The sequence below is a fragment of the Schistocerca gregaria genome, chromosome X (genome assembly GCF_023897955.1).
Source record: "Schistocerca gregaria isolate iqSchGreg1 chromosome X, iqSchGreg1.2, whole genome shotgun sequence".
Lineage (NCBI taxonomy): Eukaryota > Metazoa > Arthropoda > Insecta > Orthoptera > Acrididae > Schistocerca > Schistocerca gregaria.
The window spans coordinates 784,548,556-784,558,831 of record NC_064931.1 but is presented as its reverse complement, the minus strand read 5'-3'; the positions used below and the strand labels follow the sequence as shown (position 1 = coordinate 784,558,831).

At 36.3% G+C, this 10,276-nt stretch overlaps 1 long non-coding RNA gene across 1 annotated transcript; it reads left to right on the top strand.

The window, feature by feature from the left end:
- The first annotated feature begins 395 nt into the window (after window positions 1-395).
- On the top strand, window positions 396-9,254 carry LOC126299153 (uncharacterized). The gene is made up of 3 exons (XR_007552731.1): window positions 396-502; window positions 580-675; window positions 9,177-9,254. It is a non-coding gene; the product is annotated as an uncharacterized LOC126299153 (long non-coding RNA).
- Window positions 9,255-10,276: the final 1,022 nt, after the last annotated feature.

Here is a 10,276-nt window from a genome sequence, read left to right as displayed (position 1 = left end):
TGTAGACAGTCAGAAATTAAGCAAAAAAAGTTCAAATCAGTTCACAGGAGAAAGCGTCTGGCAACGCTGTTTCTAACTCAGTTAATTACAAAATTTAAAGCAACCCTTCTCGTGTAAAGCACCGCCTTTCAAGGACTTTGTTTTGTGTCAGTTACAAAGACAACAGTAAAATACCAAAATACTTTCCTCTGTAAGATAGGAAGCGTAAAACTCCCCAGTTACCATTAAATAGCCTATATTTTTGTGCGACTGAAGTGAGTTATGAAATTATTTTGCTTCCTGATCTATGAAAGTTTGATTATTTGTTCGAAGAGGTTAAAAACGATATTCCACAATAAGAATGCGTCAGAGAGTATTATCTTTGGCGCAATAAGTCGGTTGTTAGGTGTATATCAGCACGAAATTACTTGGGAGGAGGTCGGCGATATAATCGCCGGATATATGTCGATCCAGTATCATTAGCTTTTTGCTGTTCAGTATGACTAGAAACAATGATGATTCTGTAAGTACCACTGACATGTTATTACTACGACTTGTCTTATTTCTTGCGTTCCTAAGCACCTTACGCGCTTTTCACAGTTCCAGCAGTTGCTCAATGCATACCTGACGATTACGGAGAAATGTTTCAGACAATGTATCCATAAGAATGAAAGAGCCGAGTTGAAACTTAGAGAGGTAAATATTATTGCCATAACATGTAGCGTTTTATTCATGACACATTTTCATTCAGTTGCGGGACATTTTGCTCGTAACGACTGTAATAGTCCTACCGTTTATTGCGTCGTTAACAAGACGGCTACCTAGAAGGCTGATACTGTCGTCCTGTTTCAAATGCTCACAACTTCTTCCAAATTACTCTGTTATTTGAACACTTTAATTTTTAATTATTTCTAGCTCTAATAGTCTATTAATGTATATCTTACTTGTTCTGACTCAAACAACATATAAAAAATTGAAATTAGGAGGGTTAGCTGCTTTATTTCAATAAAGCCAAAGAAAATAGCCACTATTTATGAAACCGCTATTGTAAAGTTAGCAGTGTAAGTAATAATTCTGTGAATAATTACAGAAAACTGAAAAATAAATGTAAAAACAGTTCACTGAAAGAACAGCAAGTGTGTAAATAATTATGAATGTTATATGTAAAAAATGTAGGCCTACAGTAAGTAAATCTGCTATTATTACTCTAATATTAACAGATGTGACTTTATTGGACTATTGGTGAGATGTATAAATCGTACTGAAATCAGACAGCATGTGACAGAATTAGTTTTGGATAAGTTTAGTTATAACTATTAAAAACTTTTTTCCTCAAACTCATCTTATGTAGTCCTATAGTGAAATCTTTTACATTACAAACAGGATTTTCTGTTTAACATGTAGCCTGAGATAATATATTAGTATGTGTTAGCAGAAAATCTTTACAGATTATTATATAACAAAGATAGTAACATAATGTGTGTAGAAATTGTGAAAGTATTTCCTTCAATACACGGTGAACAGACTCGTATCACTAAAGAATATTTACTGATAGTGATCCAGCCGTATTTTTAGTGTGATGTCCCTTGTGAGAGGGCTGAAGTCTTTAATGAATTTTGCATACTAAGTTACCTGTACATCAGTGCAAAGTATAGTGTGGTGGCTCTAGAATTAAAATTACACATTTCAGTTGCTGTGCTCCTCCATTGCCTTTTTGGTTCTTGTATTTGTGGTATTAACTGTCACTTATTGCAAAAATACTTAGCTTTTGTTGGTGGCAAGTAGCATTTATCCACAGTAATGAAATGAAGCAGTGTTTGCCTGAACAAAATAGACTGTCTTAACAGTTAAAGAGTTCATCAAATCTGGGTTTATGGATGCTTTCATAAGAAATGTAATTATTGAAGTGAATTTCTAAGAGATGTTTTACTAGGTAAAAAAATGGCTCTGAGCACTATGGGACTCAACTGCTGTGGTCATTAGTCCCCTAGAACTTAGAACTACTTAAACCTAACTAACCTAAGGACATCACACACATCTGTGCCTGAGGCAGGATTCGAACCTGCGACCGTAGCAGTCACACGGTTCCGGACTGCACGCCTAGAACCGCGAGACCACCGCGGCCGGCTACTAGGTAAAACTAATCTAATTGTACTAGCAGGGAATTTCTTGACCAGAGCTCATGTGCACACATAGCTGGCAACAAAAGTGATATTCTACAATAGTATTGCTTTCAATGTCTCTCAGTCTTCATTTCTTTGTTTTTATTTTAAGGGTAGCTGTTTGTAAAAAATTTTTTGCAAAGCAGAAAATTGGAAACATGGGGCAAAATTCATTAAAGGGCATCTACTGTATTGTAAATGGGTTTCAGTCTTAAATTGTAGATATGTGCTTCTGAGTTCACTGAAACTGACTCCTTTGCATCTTTCTTTCTTGTTTTAGTTTGTGTAAATACTGAAATAAAAGAAAGTCATATGGCATTGTTGGTTGGGAGATGCCGAAGGGCAGGTTTAACCACATAACTGAATAGGTTTTTTGTTTTCCCTACGTGCAGAACAGCACTTTTCCTTTGCAAAGTGTGAGAGTTGTGTGCTTAAGTAGTTCTGATAAGTATAGGTGACTGTGGTGGGTGGGTGTAGTGTGGAGTCATGTTTCCGTTAGATGATGATGAACAAAGGGACAGGATGAAACTAAGTATCAGTACACATCTCTTGAAGAGCACCTAGGGGGCTGCCAAGCTAAGCATCCATATGTGTCAGTTTTATCACCATTAACAGTGTTTCATGCCCTCTCTACCTGAGACACTGCAGAGAGATCTGGGAGTTTAATTCAGGACATTGTCACAATGACTCTCGGTCACAGACTTTAAAACATCACGCCTTTGCCACAAGGCAAGCAGTGAAAAGCAAGTGACATACACAGGCAGTTGCCCATCTAAGTACTGACTAAGCATAACACTGTTTAACTTCAGTGTATCTGACAAGAATCAGTGTATTCAAAGAAGCAAGGCAATTGTCAGTACTGAAATGATTAAATAACTTTTTTCTCCCTTTTTTAATTTACCCTTTAGAAGATGAAGGACATCATGCTTTGGAATATACAGCAAATCTTGAGAGATATAGGACTTTGTCCTCAAATTACAGCACATTCATTCTTATATAAACACACTAGTATAAAACGCTAATTGGTGTGCCATTCACACCTGTCACGTAGTTATTCAAATCACTGGGACACATTTCATTGACAGAGTCATAATATTACATTCTTTGTTAAATGCTCCCTGAGCAACCTTTTTTCTTCTTAACCATTTTCCAGCATAAGGATCTACATATGTTTTCTTGCCTGTGTGACTGTCTCAGTTCTTACACACATATCAGTTCTGTGAATAAACTGAAACGATTATGCTCTATACCTTCTTTTTTGATTCAATTTTAGACTTTTATTTGTTTTTTGAGTGATTGTAACCCTTTGTTTCTATAGAAACAAGATGATAATATGTTACTAATGTCACATCCTGATAAATTGTATATTATTATAGAATATCTCAAGTGAATATGTGTTCTCACTACTCTAGTCAGTCAATCATCCTTCACTGTAAAATGTGTAAATGTATGCAAGTGTGTGTGTGTGTGTGTGTGTAGGTTGCATGTTTTTCTGTGTATATTATGACTCTTCCTACTGAGTAGCATGTATCCATGGTACACCAAGTTTAGTAACAAACTGTAGCATCAGATTCTTAACAAACTTTTATTGAGAACTATCTGGGTTTCACCTTTTCTTATTCGAGCAACAGGACAGTACACAAATAATTCTAACAACATCCAGAAAACTGTCACGATATATAAACAGTTCCCTGCACATAATTTGATACATTAAAGAACAGAGATTTCCCACAGTTATCAAATTGTACTCCTTGTTTAAGAAGAAGGAGTACTCAGGATCAGTTTGTACAGTGCATAGATTCAACTTTCTACTACTGCGTGCAGAAAGTGAAGGGAATAGGGAAGTACGATATTCCTAGTAAAACTATTACACAGTGAAGGAAAGAAAGTTAATAAATTATAACAGCACTGCATTTGTTTGTTTCATACTTAAATGGTTACTTTTATTTATATTGCATCAATAGGTACAATTGTGGTGATCTGTTTATCTTTTAGGAAGTGAATTTTTCATTAGTTGTGAATGTCAGTCAGAGGTGATAGTGGGCTTTGTCTGGATGGTAACCACATCAGCAGGAGTGTGCTTATTATTATTGCTGTTTACAATATTGCTACTGTTTATTGGTGTTCCTTCATTATTCTCTAGCTTATTGGGAAATCTAAGTTTTCTAGAATTTAATATTACTTATCTGGTAAGTTAATTAGCTTCAGAAAAACCAAAACACTATATTATAAAGTTTGATGACTGTCTATCTAATGAATAGTGTCAGTGTGTCAAAAACAACATATTAACATACTCAAAATCTGCTATTGCATAGTGTAGTAATAAGTTCAATTCTTGATATCTTTTAATTAACCTGGTTTCCAGTAAAACTAGATACATTAATAGGATCATCATATTGAAAGCAATAGTCTGAATAATAATTCTAAGTCAGGCAAAGTCTACATAACGTTTTATGGGGTTGCTGGTATAGCCAACCAATAAGTTATATCATATCTACCTAAAAGAATGCAGAATGTTTTACCTAGTAATTCAGCCTGCATGTAAGCCACCTTCTGTCTAACATACTAAAAACAGAATTACTTGTTTTTGTCGATGACACTAGCATTATAATCATCCAAACATTCACACAGAAACAGAAGAAGTGATAAACAGTGTTCTTAAAAGTATCATTGACTTGTTTCCTACTAATTGTCTCGTCCTCAGTTTTGAAAAGACACTACATAACCAGTTCTGCACATCTGGTGGTATTACACCAATATGTGTAACATATGATGAGGAAATAATAAATATGATAGAAACATCAAAATTCTTGGTTATCCATACTGATGGGAATTTAAACTGGTTCAGCCACATTTCCACTTAGAATCATGACAAATCTTAGGAGACAGAAGTCTGTAAGTGACATATTTTGCATATTTTTATTAAATAATGTCATATTTAATAATGTTCTGGGTTAATTCATTTTTCAGAAAGAATGTCTCCTTTGCTTGAAAATGTGCAATCCAAAAGGAACAATTATGTGTATAATTACAATACCAGAAGGAAAAATGACATTCCTTACTCAACATTAAGGTTGTCTTTCACACAGCAAAGAGTGCACAATGCTACAACAAAAGTTTTGGCAACTTATCAAATGTTATAAAATGTCCGACAGACAGCCTACTAAAATTTGAAAACAAATGGAGTAAATAAGACGGAAACTTAAAAATTCCTTAACAATTATGTCAATTCTGTAGAAGAATTTGTATTATAGTAATATGTAAAAGGTATTGGGTAGGAATTACTAACTCACATCTGCATGTTTATAAAACAAAGAAACACTTAGAAATGTTCAGCATGTGACCATGTTTACAAATTAATTTGTGATGTGAATGTAAATGACTCCTGCCACATGATTACAATTTATTACGCAATATAATCCACATGACATGTAATTATTAACTGATAGATCCAGGTACACACACACTACATATGCACTATACATATATTTGAGCAAAAATGAACAAATAAATAATGATTAGTAGCAGCAGTGCAGTCTTAGCAGGTGGATTGATTCCAGCTTTCTATATTTTACATTCTCAGAAAAGAGAACTGTTTCTGTTTCTTGGATAAATGATGAAAGACCATTTGTACATAATGAGTGTCAACCCAATATTGATCTCTGTGCCAAATGTGTAGAGATTATTTGCCATTCTGAAGATGATGTTTTATTCTGTATGTTCACTGACTTATTTAATGCAACCTTCCGCATCATTTTAGTGAGACAGGATAAAACCAGTTACCAGAAAGGAGTCTGACACTATAATATTGGAGCTTCTGTGAGACAATCCTGTGTACAGCACAATCAAATGCTTTTGACATGTCAAGGAATATAGCAGCATGCAATATTTTATCTAACCTGATTTGTGAATTGAAAAGTCACATGTTGTGTGGAGAGTTTCTTTGGAAACATGGAGACTGACTAAGAAATCACATTGTGAGAGGTGCATTATGGTTCTTACGATTATAATATTTTCCAGCACCTTTTAAAAGATGTAAGTCATGAGACCACTCAGGAACTCTTAATATCTGACTTGTCCTTTTAAAATACAAACTAAGACTGACTATATTATTTTGAGAGACGTATGTTATGCTTCTTACTAACATAATCTTTTCCAATACCTCTTAAGAAGAGGTAACTAGTGAGACAGCTCAATATTTATTCATATTTATCTTTCTATCTTTCTTGTAAAGAGATCCGGGAAACAAATTTTTCATTCCGCCCGGAAATGTCCCTTACAATAATGATGTACTGTGCATGTGACTGAATACATTGCATACATGAGAAGAAGATAATTTTAGTACTTTGCTTTAGACAGGAGACACTTCCATAGGAACTTGCAGTTTCACAGAGTTAATTACAATCTTAATTACTTTGCTAGAGCATGGAGTAACTGTGATTTACATGTATGCATGTTGCATTGCTTTTTCTCCACGTATTCTGTTGCTTTATCTCTTGAACTGTCCACATCAATCTTCTGAGATACTTCCAAGAACTGATTATTAAATAATTTGGCCTCCTGGCTGCTATCATTTATTATTTGCATGTTTTCTTTAATAGTGAAGTCCTCATATTCCATACATGATTTTCTAGTTTCTCTTTTAACTACTGTCCACAAATATTTAAATTTATTATCTGAATTATTAATTTAAGATATTTTTTGAAGTTTCCTTAAGTCATCAAAGTATTTCTTGTAATATTTCATCAGTCCTAATTCTCTATTTGTCTTAACCAATCCAAACAATCTATTTTTCCTTCGTCATGATGTTTTTTATTACTTATGTAATGTAGTGCTTTCTTATGTCTTATTAGTGCCAAACTTTATTGTTTTCTTGAGAAATTAACTGCCAAATAGTCTAAATGTGGAATTGACATCTGTCCTATTATACAGATCTTCTCAGATATGAGTAGGGATACACAAGGTAAAGTGGTGAAGATGGTGGATACTCTGTGAGGAAAGTGGTTAGTATCTACGAAGTGAGGGGCTAGGTTTCAGGTAGTGGGTCGGAAGTGTTGGTCAACAGGAGCAGACATTCTGTTAGTAGCAGTATAATAACCAGTTACAATGAGGTACCCATGAGTGTTTTGTTTGTGGACTTTGGGGAGAGTATATAGAGAGAGGATGTGTGGGGTGTCATTTGGAATGAGGATAGACATCAACTTGGAAGAGAGGTTATGGGTGGTGGTTAGTGTTTAATGTCCCGTCGACAATGAGGTCATTAGAGACAGACCGTAAGCTCGGCTTAGGGAAGGATTGGGAAGGAAATTGGCAGTGCCCTTTCAAAGGAACCATCCCAGCATTTGCCTGAAACAATTTAGGGAAATCATGGAAAACCTAAATCAGGATGGCTGGAGACGGGATTGAACCGTCATCCTCTTGAATGCGAGTCCAGTGTGCTAGCCACTGCGCCAGCTCGCTTGGTGGAGAGGTTATGTTAAACTTCTATAATGGGATCACTATGACAGAGTTTATAGATGGAGGAGTCACACAATTTTCAGAAGCCTTCTGTCAGGTAATAAATTGATTTATCATGACAGTGGTGGAACCTTTCTCTGGAAAGAGGATTACATCAGGATATGTTTTGAGGTTGTTTATGGCTACCCCTTCTTCTGCTGAAAGGTTACTGTTCTTAGGAAGAGAAGGTTGAGGTGGGCAAGTTGGAGGTAAGGAATTCCTGGAAGATGACTAGGGGCTTGTTAGATGGTAGGGTGGAGGGTGAATTAGATGGTGGTATGAACTGGTAGAAGCAAAGTTTAGTGTCGAGATCAGGTTGGTTTTGGTTGGAAGGATTGCTGGCAGTATGTCAGTTGTCTGACTCTATCACTTACAAACTTTGCCAAAGTGATTGAATCCCAGTAGCCTGACATAACCTCCAATCCCCACTGAAATACTTAATCCCTTCCAACAACTTATGCCTTGAGTCCATCCACATCTCAAATACTGCCTGGCCACCTAGGGGTGGCGTATCTGCAGTGACAAGAACTCCTTCCCCAGTATGCTGAAGGTATTACAAGGGCCTTCACAGACAAATAATACACCTCCCACTCCCAAACCTAGCCTAAAAACAGATTTCTGTGCCACCATCCACAAGAATCAGCAACAAAAGATTGCTCCCTTATCACCCATTATCATCCATGACTGCATGACTCGAATAACTGAACCTTATCTTTCACTAGAGCTTTTTATCTATCACATCCTATGAAATGAGGAATAGCCTACTCATGATGCTTCCCACCCTTCCTAAAGTAGTGTTCTGTCACGCACCCAACCTACAAAACACCCTAGTCCATCCCTATGCCACACACATTGCCTAAACCTTGGATCAAATCCCTGTGGAAGACCCCACCCACCCACCAAATGATACTCTAGTCCTGTCACGTATGTATCCTACCCCAGTGGAGATGCAAGCACCCAATCTGCTGCAATGACTGTGCAGCTTGTTACGTCAGTGTGACAATAAACCAACTGTCCATCAGAAGGGCCACTACCAGAACGAAGTTGACCACCAAGTGGCATAACATGTAGCTTGTCACATGTTTGACTTCAATGGCTGTTTCACAACACAGGCCATCCCGATCCTTCCCTCCACCACCAGCTTTCTTAAGCTACACAGGTAGGAGTTATCCTTGCAACACTTACTCTGCTGTTGTAGCTATTCTGGCCTCAATCTCTGTTAACCCACTGTCTCCACACCATCTGCCCAACAGTTTCCCATTGCCCTGTCATATCACCTCCTCCAGGTTTATGTTGCATGACACATAAATTGCGCACTGCACGCTACCCTCTCCGACAACCTGTATAGTGTGTACATTTACCACCTCTCGCTCCTTCACTCTTAATGAAAATACACTAGCTACCCCCCCCCCCCCCCCCTCCAACCACTCTTCTATTTACATTTGACCAGGAGCTTTCTACCATAATTATGTATATTATATAGTGTTCTTAGTTTAGAAAAACATTTTTAGTTGTATTAAACTAGTAACTATGTTTCAGGTTCGACGTTATGAGGCCTGTGTAAAACAAGAAATGAAGCTGTACAGAAAAGATATGTATAATAATAATACAGAGTGGAAGACACAATGAAATTTTATTGTCTATGTATGTATTTAGATACAGTGTAAATTAAATGGATTTTATAAGTGACATTTTCTGATAAATGTAATACTTAAAAATAAACTCTGTTTCTCTTCTCAAGTTAATTCCTATTAGTCAGTCTTATTTGAAGGAAACATTGTTTACATCAGTTATTTCTTGTAAGAGTCATCTGTTGTTTTTTTTCTCAAAAAGAAGTCTTGAGCTGCTATTGTGCAGTATGATAGCTTATGAGACAGGAAGGTCGTCAAGACCCAGACTGAATCTGCGTCCCAGGTTAACAAGCATTCATCTGGTAAACAAGTAAGCCTGATTGGTGTCGTCAGTCAGTTAGATTTCTATGCTAAGGAAATGCTGCAGTAATTAACAGCTCACCCATAAAAACACACTACTCAAAACTTTAAAATATGGACACACGCAGAACAAAATGTAAAGAAGACTTTGCCTCCTTTCTGTATCTAGTTGAATGAACATGAAAGGAAGCCAGACACAGAATTTCAAAAACCATAGGTGTGCAATTACCCATCACTGGGAAAACCTGCCACAGGTTTGACCATGATGAAAATGAAAATATGAGTTTTTCATATGACCTTGTCAAAAAGACTGTCACATTAACATAGTATTATATCAGCCATATGACAGCCATTTTATCATACCAGGCTGTCAGGTAAAACAGTGAAGTGTTCCATGATCATAAACAAATATACTGAAATGAGACACTCTGTGGTATTTTATTGTACAGATTAACTGGCTTAACAAATTAATCATGGAGGTGTACTTTGAGAGAGTTACTAAAGCTTACACCAAACACCATCTCATCAGTGCACACAAGATACAAGACTGACCTTCAGGATCCATTGGTAAGCTGCTTTAAGAACTTAAATTGATGAATTTGAACTCATCAGATAGATTTAATTTTTCTGGAATGGATGCCCCCATAAATTGTTGTAACTCTTCTTTTATGAGGTTCATCAGTCAGATAGGTGTCCTATGGATAGTTT